We start from the raw sequence: 18,886 nt of genomic DNA, 5'->3' as shown, positions 1-18,886 counted from the left end.
TATTATTTTAGAAGAAAACATTGCTCTAGTGTGCATTTTACATATACACACACACACCATTTAAATATGTTGTAAGTAGGAATTTTGCCTAAAGATCCAGTCCATTCTACTCCAATTTCTAGTAGATGCTTTTCAGAAGAATATTTTGAGTTCCTGCAAAGATTAAATCTCTTTCTTTTCCTTTCCCTTCCTGGAAGTCTATTCAAATGAGTTGATCAGTTTTGATCAGGATCCTGGTGTACAGTTAGTGTCTCACAAAATGGCTCTGCACAGCTAATTAAAATAGTCAAGTTCTCATTCAGAAAGAATACTGACTGTATAATAGGTATGAATAACATCACATCTACATACAGCATACAGATTGGGGCAGGAAAATACTAGCGCAGGGAACAACCTTCTCTTTTCAACCATGAAACATCTACACTGTTATCTCCTGCTCAACAATATTTACACTAAGTAAATGCACAAAGGAAAAAATTATGCCCAGAGAGATAAAGCAGCCAAAACCAAGTGCCAGTTGCATGGCCATGTGACAAACTCAGAGGTAAGTGCAACTGTTCCAAAGCTAAAACTACAACCACCTGAAGAGCTGACTGAAGTCAGATAAATGGTGTAAAATAGCATCACTCATCTCTGGGAATTTCCATTAGGTCTCCTTACTGTCAGCAAGCTGGAGACAACAAACAGAGTTCAACATGTTATAGAAACCACAAGATCACTGTTAAAAAAATACTTCTTTAAATTCTTTAAGCTGAAATTAAAAAAAGAAATTGAAGAGAAAATATAAATTTATCTCTAGCCCTTCTCATTAGCATTACCTGATCACAGAACATCACTCCTTCGCTTAGAGCCCTGCACTGGTTGTCCATCTCATCTCACAGAGAAAAATGCATTGTGCACAATAAACGGGATTCGTGTTCTTGTCTACTGTACATAAGGAACCAGCTCTTTGCCAGGATTTTTTTAAACATTGAATGCTGGCCACGCCTGATCTTCAGAGTGGTCAACCCCTCCACAACTATGAATGACTTCAGCATGCTCAGCATCTCTGAAAATCAAGCCACAATCTTGTTCCCTTTTTCCAAAGTGGCCTGAACAGGGGATTGGAAGTCACAACATCTGACTTGTATTGATGGTTTTGCCTCTAATTAATAAGGAGACTTGGACCTATCACTTAACTTCAGATTAAAGAAACCACCTGTGAAGTAGGCATATCACCAACTACCTGAACCGGGATGTCTGCAACTCTCTTAGAGATATGATTTCAGTCTGTCTGTAGATTCAAGACAACAACTCAGTCTTGTTTGCCCTTCAGAATTGGGACATTCCATTATGTTTGCAAAATGCTCATGGCATCTTGTTCCTGCTTTTGAAAGCAAATCTATACTTATAAGTGGACAGAATGTGGAAAATTCTCCTGTAATTAAAAGGTTTAGACATTTTCTTTAAAATGAAAATTAAGTTCTGCATAACAAACAAAAAGAACAGAAATCCCCAAAAATCTACAAGCAGACCTTAAATCTGCCCAACAGCATGGAATTTCTGCAATATTTATTTCTGGTGTTCCTACATTATTCTCATTTTCAATACCTTTTTCTTTAGGCATACTCTGAATCACAAAGGATTAAAGAACTTGTGAAGAGTGGAGTGAAAAGAATGAAATATAGGTTGGAGATATACCCTAATTTAACCTTCTGTCAAAGGGGCTTCAAGGGAACTGGACAACAGAAGATAAGCATGTGCAGCAAAGGAGTCATTCAGGCCTACAGTCTTAAATGTAAAGATTCAATCCACAAGGTGGCAGAATGCAAAGATGACACTGCATAGGCTTCACACCTGCCTCACATTAGGCTTCAGGCCCATTATTCAGCTTTTCCTTTGGGATGGGTGGGGATTTCTCAGGCAGCCTCCAAGATCTGAAGATGGTAGCATGGTGCCATGGCAGCAGGATGCAGGTGCTATTCAGTGACTGCAGACAGCGCACCAGGAAAGTGAAGCTGAATAAAACAGAGAAGGAAGAGAGTGTCCAAACTTTGAAGAAGCCTACCATTCTCTGGACTCATTTAAAGCTAGAGGTATTATTTTCCTGATCTTACAAATAAGACATTTATTTTTAAAGCAGAGAGAAACCCAGAACAACTAGGTAGAAAGGCAGCCTAAAACAAAAATCTCCAGTTTCCATATAACACTGTACGTGGACATGATAGGTCCCTTTCTGCTTGCAAACAGTCTGAGGTTAGGGACAGAGGAAAGAAGATCTCAGTGACTTCTACAGGGTGTCTCAAAAATAAGTGAGACCCATATTATAATAAAGAAATGTACTCAAAAATTTAAAATTGCTAATATTTGAATAATCTATGTTATTTCCCATATATTTATAGAGGGATACCATGTTCTAATATAAATAGCATCAGTCCTCCTTTTAAAGCTGGTGAGTTTCTCCAGGGATAACAAGTATACCTAACTATTTAATGGTGGTAATTTGAAGCAATAAGTCAATTATAGACAACTGGTGTTACAAATGAGCTCTCAGTTGTCTGCTTTATGAATACCCTTGAATCAGCTAATACACATGCGGCATATATATTCGCATGCATGCACACACGCACCCTTCAGTTTTCAGAAATGCCACTGACATCAGCTGTATAAAGAACTGATCTGAATGCAGGATTATTTTTGGATTATATGGGGTAACAATTTAAGATCACAAACATCTATTAAAGAAAAAAAAGTATGTGTATGCTAACATTATCCATTGATCCTCCACCATCCTAGACCATCTGTTGACTTAAGAATCTACTTGTACAAAGAAAAAAAATGGTTGATTGCACTAGACTCCAATCAAAATGCATACAGTTAACTTAATATTGCCCAAGAGTGTTCATTTAGCATCACTATTACATTTTTATGGCTTTGTACAAAAGTTAATAACTTCTAGTCTGAAGTTCTTTACTCATTCATTCATTCAATTCCATACAACGTTACCAAATGACCCAAGTAACATAGGATCTGTGAGGTGCTGAGTGCTCTCAACTCCTATTATCTTCCTGGGAAGTTCCACACATGACTGATTACATGAACAGTACCTACCTGCCATTTTATGGGACTTCAATCAGAGTCAAGGGATTCTTAGCACCTGGCAGAATCAGGCCACTATCTTTTAAGAAATCTTTTTTATTGTGCTCCTAACTCAAAGAATTGAAAAAGATGGATTTCACATTCTTTTACAATAATGAAATGATGTATGCTTCCAAACTGGATGTTTTTCTGGTTGCAGTTTCCTGTTCTTGGAGAGTTATTTGGGAATTGAGGCCTATGAGGATCATGGTAAAATGTGGGATGTCATGTTAATTTTGTATATCAGGGTGTGGGGGTGCGTGTAAAGAGCAGGAATCTTTTCTATTGAGTTTGACGTAATACACCACACGTGTTTGTGTTTAGTACTTTTTGTTAGCATCACAGGAATTAAAATAATTGTTCATTGATTAATATGATCCAGCAAACCCCTGTAGCCACCTACATTTAATTGAAAAGCAGCCTGGCACTTCAGGCTAAGGAAAAGTTTTTTGTTTGAATTCAGATTTAATTTAAGGAAGAAACAAATAGTTACATTATTTTTCTAGTATATTCTTAATTCTTTCCCTACCACACTGGTTACTCCTTGCACACTATGCTGAAACTCCATTTAAGGTTCAAACAGATATATAATCTTCAGGAGTTAATAGCAGTGTCAGTCCACAGATAAAGCAAGAAAGCAGTTCATTGTCCCTGCATGAACTGCTAGATACCTCTTTTGAGATAGGCCCCAGAAATTTAAGGCTTGTTTTAAACTGTTTAGAATTCAGCCATCAGGCTAAAGACAACAAGTTATTAGTCAGAGTATTACCGTAGTACATAATAATCTTAGTCACAGATCAGGTCCCCTCTGTGCTAGGCACTGTACAAATACAGAACAAAAAAAGTGTCTCTGCTCCAAAGAACTTCCCATATGCTATCATCATAGATAGGCTAAAGGACTCCCTGGATCACAGATGAAACTACTATAAACTTTATATATAAAAAGGGAATTTTCTTAGCAAATTGAGGGAACAAGCACAAAAAATACTTGTTTACCTTGTCTTGCATCCCATTATTACAACCTCAGACAGTTCACCTCTCCTCATCTCATTTGTAATCTGTATTACACATGCAGAATGTGGCAATGTGCAGTTGTCACTGTAAAAAATTGTGAAGGGTCAGAAGCAGGGATTAATTTAAAAAAAAAAACCAAACCCTTCTTGAGGTATGATAATTTGTAGTGGTGTTTAAACATATGGTTGAGGTGACCCAAAAAAAAATTGTTGAATACGAGACACATTGAACTTTTCTGAACATTTGGAATTATTAAATTGAATCCAGCAGGCTTTACTCAAGTAAAACTTCCACCACGATTGTGGGAATTGTGTGTGAATAAGGCGTGAAAATTGTGTCCCTTTTTAAAATTAGCACAAACCTTAAGCACTGGACAAAGTAACATTGTCAAAAAAATTCCCATCAAAAACTCATCAATGAGTTTTATTTGGTCATTATAATTGAGTTTTGATAGGATGGTGCAAGCACAGAGGAAAGGACGAGGATATGTTCGTACCCCATGTTTTATTAGCCTGCATATGTCCGTCCCCGTGCAAATGCAGGGCTAAGGCATTCTCGTGCTCAACTTTTGGGGGGGGTTGAGCATCACTGGGAGCAGGCCACTTGAAATGGGGCACACACTGATCCTGAACTCCCCATAAATAATTCTGAATTCTCTGATCTTGTTATGTATTCTTTTTCCCAAGTGCAAGATTGCAAAATGCATGAAAAGTAAGTAATTCAATTAAGTATCTATTCTGAGCTGGAAGAGACCATTCAGTTAGAACCAGAAGAGCACTAGTTTAACCCTGGTGCTCAGAATTCCCAAGCAAGTCAGCACATTAAGCCAGCTCTTCAACTTAAGAACAATTACTGTCATTTATCAGCCTGAATGGCAATAATGCGCAAATCGACAGCTTTCAAGAGGCAAAGAGCAAGCTAGGTGTAATGATATGCAAAGCCACAGCACTCTACATTTTGAACTGTCTTCATCCCATCAATACATCTCCTAGTACCTACAATTTATCAATACAAATGTGGTGCACAATGAAGGCAGGACCAAGAAGATAAATATGAACAGGGTGGAATAAAAAGGTTCAAGAATGTTTAAATTTTGTAATGATGAAGTACAGATCACATTCTTACAGCATTTTACATGCAGTGACCGGATCACATCAAGTTTTATTCAGCAAGAGGAAACCAGGATAAGAGATCATCTTTCTTTCAGATGGTTGTAAGCAGCTGCTGCTGCTTTTGTTTTTTCTTTCTTTTCTTTTTTCCCATTTCTATTGCAATCATGCAGAAAAGTAGCTGAATAGACATGGTTACTTATATCAAAGTATATAATTACTTCACTATTTTTAGTTCAAAGATGTATAATATATACACAGCTATGCAGTAAGCATCATGTGAATCTGGATGTCTTAAATTACAATAAATCTTACTACTAGCAGACCAGGTGAAAACCCAAGTAGTAATCCAAAGAATTATAGGAGACTGCATTAATACATATCTAATAACCACTGAGACCATATGAAACTGTAGGCTGTATTGCAACTTATAACCTTATATTTTTCATCTTCCAAATATTACTCCAAGCCCACTTCAGTCACTACAGTTATATTTGGTTCAACAGTTCCATTATGAACCATGTTTCAGAGTGTTTATATGAGCCGTAAACATTTGCTTTAGGCTGAATCTTGCATACACAATCTCTGCTTACAAGCAATTTTTTAAAACTATTTTTTCAAGACCACCTAATTATATGTTAGAAAAGAAACTCATGAACTGGTACATTTAAAATGAGAGCTAACTAGAACCTTTGCCCAAAAGGGAACACGTACCCTTGTAATTAAAGTACAGGACTGAGAGTCAGGTGACCGGGGGTTTGCTCCTGGCCCTGCCAGAGACTCTCTATGTGACCTTGAGCAAGTCACTTAACTTCTTGCTGCCTCAGTTCACCCATAGGAACTTAATTTTCTAAAGGAGGGGTGGAGATTTTCATAAAAATGCAGTTGATGCAGGTGTTTTTTTTTCCCCCTGTGAACTCTGGAATTTCAGTTTCCAGAAACACTTGTATGATATTCATAGATGGATGGGTCAGAGCAATCTTGTCCTCAATTCTCAGAAGGCAGCACTTGCTAGCAGGCACAGGTCATTTGTATAAGACAGCTCGCTTGCTGAAAGGTTTAATTTGGAGCACCAAACTTACACATTATTTCAATCTGGAGGGAAAATGAACTTCCTTTGTGTTTTGCTACTTTCTAGAATTCATTAATCTTTAAATGTGGCTTTTTGGACAATTTAATATTTATTCTTTGAAACCCTTTTCACTGTCAGTCAGTATATTTGCCCTCTTTGATATTAACCAACATCTCCCATTTCACCAAACCAGTCTTCTTCCTATTGGCCTTCAAAAAAGCCACTTCACGGCTCAGGAACAGGAATGGGTCTGGAAGCTTGCCTGGTTTGGCTACGTGTAACCATTCCCACTCTCTTGGCCCGCCTCACCTGGTTGGCCAAGTCTTCCCCCAGTAGCATGGGGATAGGATAATTGTCATAGACTGCAAAAGTCCACATTCCTGACCAGCCTTTGTACTGGACAGGCAGTTGAGCTGTAGGCAAGTCTACAGCTTGTGACATGAAGGGGTAAATTGTAACTTTGGCCTTTGGGTTGATGAATTTGGGGTCGACGAAGGATTGGTGGATAGCTGACACTTGTGCCCCCGTGTCTCTCCACGCAGTAACCTTTTTTCCGCCCACTGTCAAATTTTCCCTTCGCTCCAAGGGTATTTGAGAGGCATCCGGGCCTGGGGATCTTTGGTGTGATGGTGGTGTAATGAATTGCACTCGCATGGTGTTCTTGGGACACTTGGCCTTGATATGTCCCAGTTCATTACACTTAAAGCATCTTCCATCTGATGGGTCACTGGGCCGAGGTGAGTTACTGGAGACTGGTGAGGTTGAAGGGTAGGGTATCTGTGGCTTTACTTGGGGGGTATGTGGGGTCTTTGGCTGTCCTCGGTTGTAGGGTTTATGGTCTGTGTGCCCCCTGGGGTAATCGTTCCCCTTGACAGTAGCTTTCTTGCTCTCTGCCAGTTCCATCCATTTGGCTCCAATCTCCCCCGCCTCAGCGATATCTTTGGGATTTCCATCTTGTATGTACCGTGTGATGTCTTCAGGAACACCATCCAAGAACTGCTCCATTTGTATGAGGAGGTTCAGTTCTTCCAAGGTTTGAATGTTGTTTCCTGTTATCCAGGCCTCATAGTTTTTTGCAATGTAGTAGGCGTGTTTGGGAAATGACACCTCTGGTTTCCACTTTTGGGTTCTGAAGCGCCGACGGGCATGATCTGGGGTTATCCCCATTCGGTATCTGGCCTTGGTTTGAAAAAGTTTATAGTCATTCATTTGCAGCTTAGGCATTTCAGCTGCCACCTCTGCTAAAGGTCCACTGAGCTGTGACCTCAATTCTACCATGTACTGGTCTTCGGGGACGTTGTACCCAAGACAGGCTCTTTCAAAATTTTCCAAGAAGGCCTCGGTGTCATCACCTGCCTTGTAGGTGGGAAATTTCTTGTGCTGTGGAGCAATATTTGGCGCCGGGTTGTTAGGGTTGGCTGGCACATGCAGCCCAGCTTTAGCCAAGTCCAGTTTATGTTTATTCTGTTTTTCCTTCTCTTCATTTTCTTTTTGTTGTTTTTCCATTTCTCGGCGGTGGGCCAACTCTTCTTCTTCTTGTTTCCTTCGGTGGGCGAACTCTTCTTCTTCTAGTTTTCTTTTGTGTGCTGCCTGTTTGATTTGTTCTTCTCTTTCTTTCATCTCCATCTCTTTTTGTTTTATTTCCAGTTCCTGTTTGTGTTTTTCCATCTCTCGCCGGTGTTCAGCCTCTTTGATTTGTTCTTCGGCCTCAATTTTTGCCTTAGAAGTCATGGTTCCTGTTTTCTTGTGTTGGGGTGCCCTCCGGTGTTTATCTTCTGAACTGCAGGTTCTCTGTTGCCTCCTGAAGTCTGCCTAGCAACAGTGCTTTTTTCCTTTTCTCTCTCTAGCTAATGTTCAATGAAGGGAAACCAGAAAAACCACTTTATTTACATGCATATAAGTGCTGGTACTTGCCTCCTAATGGGAGGGCTATTGCATGACAAAAGACCCTCAACAGTTTGGTAATGGCTTCTCGCTTAACATGCAAGCCACAAACTGCCAGAGAGAGCAGAAAAAAAAATTCTCTCTGGTTCCCTTTTTAAAACCAACTGTTTCTCTCTCTGCTAAAAAGCCCTTAGCAGAGAAAAGAAAAATATAATATTCCTACTGGCTTCTGGATTCTGTCTATATCCCACCAGCTGCCACTCATGTGATAACCTTATTCCCAGATTTGGACCTTAGCGTCCAAAATATGGGGGTTAGCATGAAAACCTCCAAGGTTAGTTACCTGCTTGGACCTGGTACCTGCTGCCACCACCCAAAAAATTAGAGTGTTTTGGGGCACTCTGGTCCCCCTGAAAAACCTTCCCTGGGGACCCCAAGACCCAAATCCCTTGAGTCTCACAACAAAGGGAAATAATCCTTTTTCCCTTCCCCCCTCCAGGTGCTCCTAGAGAGATACACAGACACAAGCTCTGTGAATCCAAACAGAGTAAATCTCCCTCTCTGTTCCCAATCCTGGAAACAAAAAGTACTTTCCTATTCCCCCAGAGGGAATGCAAAATCAGGCTAGCAATCCAACACACAGATCTCCCCGATTTCTTCCTCCCACCAATTCCCTGGTGAGTACAGACTCAATTTCCCTGAAGTAAAGAAAAACTCCAACAGGTCTTAAAAGAAAGCTTTATGTAAAAAGAAAGAAAAATACATACAAATGTTCTTTCTGTATTTAGATGATACAACACAGGGTCAATTGCTTAAAAGAATATTGAATAAACAGCCTTATTCAAAAGGAATACAAATCAAAGCACTCCAGCACTTATATTCATGCAAATACCAAAGAAAAGAAACCATAGAACTTACTATCTTATCTCTTTGTCCTTACACTTAGAAACAGAAGATTAGAAAACAGAACTACTTCTCCAAAGCTCAGAGAAAGCAGGAAGGCAGAAAACAAAGACTCAGAGACTAAATTCCCTCCACCCAAAGTTGAAAAAATCCGGTTTCCTGATTGGTCCTCTGGTCAGGTGCTTCAGGTGAAAGAGACATTAACCCTTAGCTATCTGTTTATGACAATGTGGCTTTTTGGACAATTTAATATTTATTCTTTGAAACCCTTTTCACTGTCAGTCAGTATATTTGCCCTCTTTGATATTAACCAACATCTCCCATCTCACCAAACCAGTCTTCTTCCTATTGGCCTTCAAAAAAGCCACTTCTCATACCTGGAATGCTCTTCTCCTATCTAGGCAACAAGTAGTAATAATGTTCACTGTGTTGGACCAATGGGCCACTGATTAGCCCAACAGACAGAGCCACTAAAAGTTAATTCATCAGCACATCCTAATTATATTAAAGCCCTTCAAGAGAAAAACGCAGAGGAGAAACTACTCTCAGGCGGACATGAAAAAGCTCTATTTCCTTTCTATATACAGGAACATAGAAACCGCCATACTGTGTCAGATCAGTGGTGTATCTACTCTAGTATTTTGTCATCCACAATGGCTAGTAGCAGCTGCTTCACAGCAAGGTGCAAGAAACAATGAAGTAGCATTACTGGGTAACTTGCCAAAAGGGAAAGTTTCTTCCTAAACCTCAATATCAATTAGATGCCTGTATATGCCCTGAAGCATATGGACTTTTTAAACATTACTATTTTAACTCTTGATGTTTGTTATCTACAAAACTATTTAATCCTTTTCTTAAATCTTTCTAAGTTCTTGACTTCAATATCTCATTTAATTATTTGGATCCCTATGCCCCTGGCACCAATAAAGATAAAAATTAAATATAATACTCCAGCATTGGAGTGCCAGGTTTGTAGAAATTTTGGTGGTGCCTAGAACCGCCCCTCCAACTCTGCCCCTCAAAAACTCCACCACCCCCCACCTGCCTAAGGCTCTGGGAGGGCATTTGGGTGGAGGGAGGAGGCCTGGGTGCAGGCCGTGGCCTGGGGATTAGGGTGCAGGAGGGGTGCAGGGTCCAGGCTCTGGGAGTGAGTTTGGGTGCTGCGTGCAGGCTCTGAGCTGGGGCAGGGGGTGGGTGGGCATGTGCGTGTGCAGGCGTGGGTGAGGGGTGCAGACTCTGGGAGGGAGTTTGGGTGTAGGCTCTGGGCTGGGAGTGGAGTGGGGGTGTAGGAGGGAGTGAGGAGTGCAGGCTCTGGGAGGGAGTTTGGGATAGGAGGGGGTGCAGGGGTGAGGGCTGTGGTGGGACTGGGGATCAGGTGTTCATGATGCAGGAGGGGGCTCAGGGCTGGGGCAGAGGATTAGGGTGTAGGGGGATGAGGGCTCTGTCTAGGGCTGGGAATTAGGGGTTTGGGGCATTGGAGAGGCTCGGGGCTAGGGCAGAAGGGCACGGTAAGGGCAGCCTGCACTAGTGAATAGGGGCACTAGGACCCTGCAGCAGCAGTTGACGCTGGGAGCTGGCAGAGCAGATTCAGTGTGAGCTGCAGGCTCCAGGACCAGAAGAGGTGAGAGGGGTCAGCAAGTGGGGGCCAGGGGACACTCAGGGGAGGCAGGTGGGTGGGGGCCAGGGGACACTCAGAGGAGGCACATGAGGGCGGCAGGTGGGATGGGGGAAAGACCCAGCCCCAAACATTGAAAACACGTAAGAAAAACAAGCAAGATTTGGCACTACGTTTGTAATAAAAAACAAAATCAGTGGGTTTGGGAACTTTAAATACAACTACACACAGATCTATAAATAAATAACCTCTCTCACTCTGATTAGTAATGGATGCTTCATACAATATCACAGGGTTCCATCAGACAGTCCTTATTTATAGGAGTAGGCACCTAAAACTATTCTAATATAAAAAGTTCCTTTGAAAGTACATGATCAGATCCTTAGCTGGTATAGTCTGGTGCAGCTCCATTTACTTCAGTTCTTTACAGCTAGGTAAGGATCACTACGGTTGGTAACTACAACAGAATTAGGGCCAGATTTTTAGAGGAATCTAGCTGCCTAACAATGCAAATAGGTTCTCAGTGGTCTAGACAGGAGCCATGGGAGTAGGGCACGTAGGCATTTTTGAAAATCCCACTGGCCACCTATCTGCCTCTTTGGGTACCTAAGTACCTTTGGAAATCTGTCCCTCAGTGTGATATAGTACATATCATCATAATTAAGAGGTGAGTCCCATTTAACAATCTTAATCAAAAATTTTTAGCAAAATTAAATGTAACAAATGTTAATTATTGGTAAATTATCACAGGCCTGCAGACAAATGTATACGTAATAAATATATGACAGAGAAGTTGTGGGCTAGTTCTGTAGTCTAAAAATAGTCCAGTGTTCAACCATTATTTAGAGAGCAAAATTGACAATTCCAGTTACAATTCTATAATAAATTCAGAAAAGTCTAAACAAATCACACCGCCCCTCATGAAAGCTCTCCATCATGTGGTATGATTGAAGTACTGACAGCGTTCTAAGGCTTTGAACTTGAAGACTGTGGGCTATATCCTCAGCTGGTGTATGTTGGCACAGCTCCATTGCCAGCGAAGTAGCTGTACCAACTGACAAAAGCTGAGAGTCTGGACTTGTGCATTTTCAGATTTTATTTGAGACACCTAGTAAGCCATATTGATATGGAATGAGCACAAGACTGGAAGTCTAGAACATCTAAATTCTAATCCCAGCTCCAATACAAATGCACTTAAGTCCCTTAAGGTTTCCAGTGCCTAACTTTAGATACTTTGGGCCAGATCCTGGCCCCCACTATGGCTTCTTTCGAGTCATAAAGTTGGTTCAACCAACCAGATGAGAATTCCTAAGGTGGTGCAAAGCTGGTGCAGGTGGTGTGTCAGATATATGGCTATGGAGAGAGGGCATAGTATAAGGAGTCCTGTGCTCTGGCATCCCCCAACTGACATAATGGACTTTGGGATCATAACCAGTCTGTGCAAGTTGGAGCTATTCTAACTTATGTTGGGGGCAAAATTGGTGCTCTGTCAACTCCAGAACTGGAGGACTGTAAAGGTGTCATAAACCCACCTTTGCTCCCTGCTTCTACACAAAGTGGAGCTGGCCAAATTCAAAGATTCTTAGGCTTGATTTTCAGAAGTGCTGAGACACAAAACTCTACCTGAACTCAAAGGGAACTGAGAATCAGAACAAAAGTGTCTAAATCTAGATACCCAAAATTAAGGTACCCAAAGAGTCCACTTTTGAAGGTGCTGGCCTTCTCTGCTTCAGGTTTTGCCATCTGTAAAATGGGAGTAACAACACTTGCCAGTCTCATAGTGCTATACAGACTGATGTTTATGAAGCACTTTTAATCTTTAAAGTGTTACTATATGTAAATGCTAACAAATATTATTTCTAAATGTGAGCATTTGGCTGCATACATGCTATTTGATGGTGATTTGCGGATTTTTGGTTTTGTTCTTTTTAGTTAACTTGGAAGACAATATCTCTGTAAGTTAGTAGGAAGCATGTTATGGCACCTTTTACCCTTGTTTTTATACTGAAATAATAGTATAAGAATATAATATTATATAGCTGAATAACGAACATGAGATATATACAGACAACACAAAAGAAAATCAAGTGATAAAAAAGTCAAACATGCTCAGATTGAGGGAAACTTCTTGACTTCTCTTTGCGAGGTATCTATGGAGGTAGATTAGCACAGAGTACAGACCAAAAAGCTGAGAAGAGCTGAGGACAAATCACAGCTATTTCAAGGATTCAGATCAAATGCTGATATATTTAAATGAGCTGTATTCTAGATGGGAAGGTTTTCTTCAATGTCATTTTATTACACTGCAAGGGAGGAAAACAGACAGTTCAATCACAAAATCATAATGCTTAAGCAGCATGAAATCATAAAGCCAGCAACAAAACAGGTGAAGCATGCTACATTTGTGATTCATATGCGTCCCTTCACCCTAGAACTGTATTAGTATACTGATACCCCTCAATAGCCAGTCCCTGCTGGTCTCTCCCAGCACAAGAGGAACATTATCCATTTGGGTATACTTACCATACTGCATTCCATCATATAGAAACAATGCATGTGAACAGTTAAACTGTTTATTCAACTGTACATATTGGTTACAAGGTACAATAGGACTGTTGTTCAAACATGTACATAGAACACAATGCATACAAATAATCTGTGGGATCAGAATTCCAGACACCACTGGAGCACTAAATACTGTTATGATACAAGGTAATTTGGTAATTGTGTTCTACTACAGCCCTCCAGCTATTTTTTAAATACTGGTATGAACTAAAATAGCAAATTATTTTTAAAAGCATTCCCAAAAACCAGCCAGTTTAAGTCTGACATTTTATGTTCCCACATTTTCCTCCTACTATTTCATGATACCAAGGTTAATATACTTCATTGAAAAGTTATGCCAGGGGTTCTCAAAAGTAATGTCTCCCACAGATTGTTAGCTCCATTATTTGACTGTTAACCCAGAGAGCAAACATTTCAGAGTCTTTACTCCCAACTTTTTCATGGGACTCCCACATGGTCACACAGGAGTTGCCAACCAAACTACTACACTGACTTCGTAACAATCATTCAAATGAAAGATACCAGGCCCAATTCATCTGTGCACTGCAACAGAGCTTAGTACAGAGGCCTTACAGGGAAGGAGGAGGAATCACTTTGTATCACTTCTGTGCCTTCCCTGTCCTCGGCTAACCAGTCTCCTTCAGCCCCAGTGCAGTTTAGAGCAGCCGAGGAGCTACCCTAACTTGTACACAGCTGCCTATGGCCCCAAACTGTACTCCAGCTTCTAAGAATGCCACAGGTACAGTCCTTGCACAGGTTCTTGTGCAGGAAGATGGCACAGAGTCAGGAACTGCTCGCTATCTTGCAGAATTCAACTTATACTGTGTCATCTCAGCAATGCCCATATCCTCCTAGTACAAATTCACTGCCTCACCTAGGGGTAAAATTTTCAAAAGCACTCAAGTGACTTGAGAATGGGATAAGGCTCTTAAGTCACTTTGGCACTTTTGAAATTTTTTACCCCTAGGTCTCAAACATTATCTGTGTTCATTACCATCTTAGCCATTAAATCAGCTATGCCAATCATTTTTAACTGTAATGAGATCCTCAAGCCAGGCACCAATAGAATGATATTTTAAGTGACTTTTTAGGGCTTGTAAAAAGTGCTAGATTAGCAGCCCAAGTGCCTGAAGTAATTCATTATCCATAGAACAGGTACAGCATGAGCAGCAGATGCTTTCCTCACAATGAACCCCAATATTCCTCAATCCTTCCTCATAGAGATCACCTTTGATTTCTGACTCCTAATAGGAAATAGTACATTATACCTCAAAAATTAGTTTAATAATAGTTGAAAGCCTGTCTCAATATCTTCACATCTCCTGTAGACCTGTCTAAATCCAGAATATCTCTAAGGTGGGCAGTGGAGTTACTTCCCGATGTATGCAGCTGTAACTGTGATCAGAATAGGAATTATTAGCTATACTTCTAATGTAAGCAATAATTTTAATACATTCAGATTTGTTAATCTATTTTAGAATATCTGTTTGTCCCTATGAGTGGACATGAGATATTCTAGGATCTATTGATGCAAATTTCTAAATTACTTTCAAGACAATTTCACTTCGTTTTTTTTAAAAAAATGATGTGAATTAACTTTTACTGTGTAGCATAAATCCAAGACACATGTAGATATCTGGGGAAAACAATATCTATAATCCACTTTGTGCCAACAAGGACTTTTTTGTTGTAGTCAGTAAATTATTTCATTTTAATTTCTTAATTGGTGATGTATATATTTAAATATGTGAGAGCTAAATTTTCAGAATAATTTTTCCAGATTTTCTACATTTATCCCCACATATATTTGAAGGTGAGAACCAGAATTCTTGAAGTTTCTCTTTTCAGCCAGAAGATGGAGTCACGTTTCCCTATCAATGTCTTCATCACATATATTATTATCTTGCCCAATTATCTATAGTTATAGCCAGTTTCCCTCCACATCAACATCATCAATAATCTGATCAAAAGTTAAAATCGCTTCAGGATTACGAGGAAACGGTAATGCACAGCACAATGTATCTGTTGAAATATGCTCTATTAAATTGCTTGTTTTGTCTTTCTGGTTTATATACATGCAGCTTATAATTTACATATTTCACTTTTCAAGAGCTGATCTGATGCTAAAAAGTTAGTTGACAGTTAAGTGTACTTTTAAACCATGATCTTTTATGTTGCTCCTACATCTAACCACTTGTCAAGCAGAATCATTGCATATAGTACTGCGACAGATGATTCAATGCAAATGAACAAAACAGTGCAATTTTAAATGATCCATTGCATCATCGAGTCCTTCTGGCAGTTGGAGGTTCAACCCCGAATGATGGGGTTGCATCCCCAACCATTTTGGCTAATAGTCATTGATAGATAATTCATGGAAGATATGTCCAATTCTCTTTTTAATCCAGTTATACTTTTGGCCTTCACAACATCCCATAACAACAAGTTCCAAAAGAACTTCTAACAGCACACAGTCAATCTCTATTCACTGTCTCCATACCATTTACAATTTTATAGACCTCTGTCATATCTCTCCTTAGTCATGTCTTTTCTAAGATGAACAGTTCCAGTCTTTTTAATCTCTCCTCATATGGATGCTGTTCCATACCCCTAATCATTTTTGTTGCCCTTCTCTGTACCTTTTCCAATTCTAATATATCTTGTTTGAGATGGGGTGACCATAACTGCACACAGTATTCAAAGTGTGGGTGTACCATGGATTTATATAGTGGCATTATGGTATTTTCTGTTTTATTATGTCTCTTTCTATTAACATTCTATTAGCTTTTTTTTGACTGCCACTGAGCATTGAGCACAATCTATGCACAATCACTCCAAGATCTCTTTCCTGAGTAACAACAACTAATTTAGACCCCATCATTTTGCATGTATACTTGGGATTATTTTTTCCAATGTGCATTACTTTGCAACCACTCAACACTGAATTTCATCTGCCATTTTGTCTCCCAGTCACCCAGTTTTGTAAGATCCCTTTGTAACTCTTCTCAGTCAAATTTAGACTTAACTATCTTGAGTAATTTTGTATAGTCTGCAAATTTTGCCACATAACTGTTCACTCCCTTTTCCAGATCATTTATGAGTATGTTGAACAGCACAGATCCCAATACAGATCCTTGGGGGACCCTGCTATTTACCCTTTTTGATTGTGAAAACTGACTGTTTATTCCTACCCTTTATTATCTATCTTTTAACCAATTACTGATCTCTGAGAGGACCTTTCCTCTTATCCCAAAATTCCTTACTTTACTTAAGAGCCTTTGATGATAGATCTTGTCAAAGGCTTTCTGAAAGTCCAAGTATGCTATTTCAACTGGATCACTCTCGTTCATGTGCTTGTTGACACCCTCAAAGAATTCTAATAGATTGGTGAGATGTGATTTCCCTTTACAAAAGCCATGTTAAACCTTCCCTAACAAATCATGTTTATCTAGGTGTCTGATAATTCTGTTCTTTACTATAGTTTCAACCAATTCATCAGTTACTGAAGTTAAGCTAACTGGCCCGTAATTGCTAGGATCGCCTCTGAAACCTTTTTAAAAATTGACTTTACATTAGCTACCATATAGTCCTCTGATAAAGAGAGTGATTTAAGCAATAGGTTGCCTACCACAGTTAGTAGTTCTGTAATATATCTGAGTGCCTTCAGAACTCTTGGGTGAATACCATTGGTCTTGGCGACTTGTTACTGTAGAATTTATCAATTTTTCCAGTTCCTCTCTATTGACACCTCAATCTCAGACAGTTCCTCAGATTCGTCACCTAAAGAGAATGGCTTACATATGGGAATCTTCCCCATATCCTCTGCAGTGAAAACTGATGCAAAGAATTAATTTAGCTTCTCTGCAGTGACTTTGTTTTCCTTGAGTGCTCCTTTAGCACCTTGATTGCTCAGTGGACCCAATGACTATTTGGCAAGCTTTTTCCTTCTGATGTACTTAAAAAAAATGCTGTTAATTTGAAAAAAAAAACTAGCTAAAGACACAAACACTTTCTTGGCCTGCCTTATTATACTTTTACACTTGACTTGCCAGAGTTTTTGTTCCTTTCTATTTTCCTTGCTAGGATTTTACTTCCAATTTTTAAAGGATGCCTTCTTGTCTCTAGCCACCCCTTTTAGTCTGCTGTTTAGCCCTGGTGGTATTTTTTTGGTCTTTTTTTATATAGGGTATACATTTAGTTTGAGCCTCTATTATGGGATTTTTAAATAGCCTTCATGCAGTTTGCAGGCATTTAACCCTTGTGACTGTTCCTTTTAATTTCCATGTAACTAACTTCCTTATTTTTGTGTAGTTCCCCTTTTTGAAATAAAATGCTATTGTGGTGGGTTTCTTTGGCATTTTCCACCTGTAATGATGTTAAACTTAACTACATTATGGTCACTATTATCATTTAAGAGGAACTGGAAAAGAGAGTAGGGGGTGTCTCCCCACTGTTCAGAAGTTAGGAGCCCAACCCCTTGCCTGTTTTCCTTAAGAGATGCCACCCATAAATTCACTTTCAACTGTTGTCTATCACGGAACCAGATCATCTCTGTAATAAGCACCTGCACTGAACACCTCCCATGTTTGTTATCAGCTAAGTTGTGACATCTTGACCCTATCTCCTTATCTACCTCACTGGATCCCTATTCTGCTGTAGGAAAGATTTAAAAAAACCCAACCCCTTCTTGACCAATCTGGCAGTGATGGAGGGAAGAATTTCTTCCCAGCCCCAAAGAAAAGACATGACTGGCACAATCCTATAGCAAATAATAAAACTCATTGGTGGGCAGGTGGTTACTATTAGTCCATGACTGCTGAGAGAGAAAGAGAGAGAGAGAGAGAGAGATTCTCCTCTGGAATGCATCGGATATAAATGCCCTCCATTCCCCTTAGGGCACAAGCTGAGTCCACCTGCTCTGGACATTTCCTGTTCCCCACCTGGAGTCACTCAGGCAAATCCATCTCTCTTTCTCCTCCCTTGTAACCCAAATGCAGTACATAACGTTAAAAGAACCCCATACTCTTTTTCCTGCTGCTCAGAAGAAGAGTCACTACATTCCATTCACTATCTTCATCTGAGGGTACGTCTACACTACGGGATTATTCCGATTTTACATAAACCGGTTTTGTAAAACAGATTGTATAAAGTTGAGTGCACGGGGCCAAACTAGGCACATTAATTTGGCAGTGTGCATCCATGGTCCGAGGCTAGCGTCGATTTCTAGAGCATTGCACTGCGGGTAGCTATACCGTAGCTATCCCATAGTTCCCACAGTCTCCCCCACCCCTTGGAATTTTGGGTTGAGATCCCAGTGCCTGATGGGGCAAAAATCATTGTCGCGGGTGGTTCTGGGTACAGCCTCACTCCTCCCTCCCTGAAAGCAGCAGACAACCATTTTGCGCCTTTTTTCCTGGGTGAACTGTGCAGACGCCATACCATGGCAAGCATGGACCCTGCTCAGATCAAAATCGCAATTATGACGTTGTAAACACCTCGCGCATTCTCGTGCAATCTATGCTGAGCCAGGACCTGCAAAGCCAGGCGAGGAGGAGGCGGCGGCTACGGCAGCGCGGTGATGAGAGTGATGAGGACATGGACACAGAA

This window comes from Gopherus flavomarginatus, chromosome 14 (assembly GCF_025201925.1).
Source record: "Gopherus flavomarginatus isolate rGopFla2 chromosome 14, rGopFla2.mat.asm, whole genome shotgun sequence".
Lineage (NCBI taxonomy): Eukaryota > Metazoa > Chordata > Testudines > Testudinidae > Gopherus > Gopherus flavomarginatus.
This window is presented reverse-complemented; position numbering follows the sequence as displayed.